Raw genomic sequence first — 915 nt, 5'->3', positions numbered from 1 at the left:
CCCATTATTCTGCTGCAGCCGGACTGCGGCACCTGTGGGCTATCAGTATATACTCCCTATGATGCTGTACTGTCCTTTTATAGAATGTTACCATTGGAAGAAACCAGGTGAAGGGTATGCCAGATCTCTTTGTATTCACTCTTAAAACTACATGATATTTCCATAAAAACTCCAATTAAAAAAAATCTTGCCTATCTCAAAGCTGGGCTGGATGATATTCTATATTTCTTTCATCTCTAAGAGCTGTAATTCCCAATGTCCCCAAAGTGAGTCCTCTTTCCATCACACCATACTACAGCTTCAAAGCCAAAGCAAAATTTGGCAAAAGGAAACTTTAAAAATCTTCATTAACTACTTCAAATTCACTCTGAAAATTATTCCAAATGGGTTTTATTTCCCTAAACTGACTTCTGGCCAAAAGATGGAAAATATGATCCCATAAAATGTTCTTTTGTGCCACCTCCACTGCCGCCTCTCAAATAATCAATATTTAATATCAATTCGGAATCTTCCCTGAAAGCAACAACGCAGGTGGATTATCACTGGTCCTTTAAACCAGTTTCCAAGTGGCCAGTGGCTACTGGAAATCAGCGCAGCATAGGAGACAGGACAGTGGTTTAGGGACTGAGACAGACCCTTGGTCAAAGCATCACCTTGGCCTGGCGTCTTAAACGTGAGATTCGCCTTTCCCATCTATAGATGGGATGTGGGCACCTCAATCAACCTCCACGCCTGGCACTCTGGTCCCCTTTTCCTGCGCTCCCGGTTTCCCTTAGTAACAACTCAAGCTCACTCCACGTTCACCTGGCCACAAACCGCTCATTCACTCCCCTTCCTCAATGAGGTTAGTAGATAACCCGACCCGACCCTCCCAGGTCAGACAGAACATCCCTCCCCCCCGACACCCCACCCCAC

The sequence above is a fragment of the Marmota marmota genome, unplaced genomic scaffold (assembly GCF_001458135.2).
Source record: "Marmota marmota marmota unplaced genomic scaffold, marMar, whole genome shotgun sequence".
NCBI classification, from domain to species: domain Eukaryota; kingdom Metazoa; phylum Chordata; class Mammalia; order Rodentia; family Sciuridae; genus Marmota; species Marmota marmota.
This window is presented reverse-complemented; position numbering follows the sequence as displayed.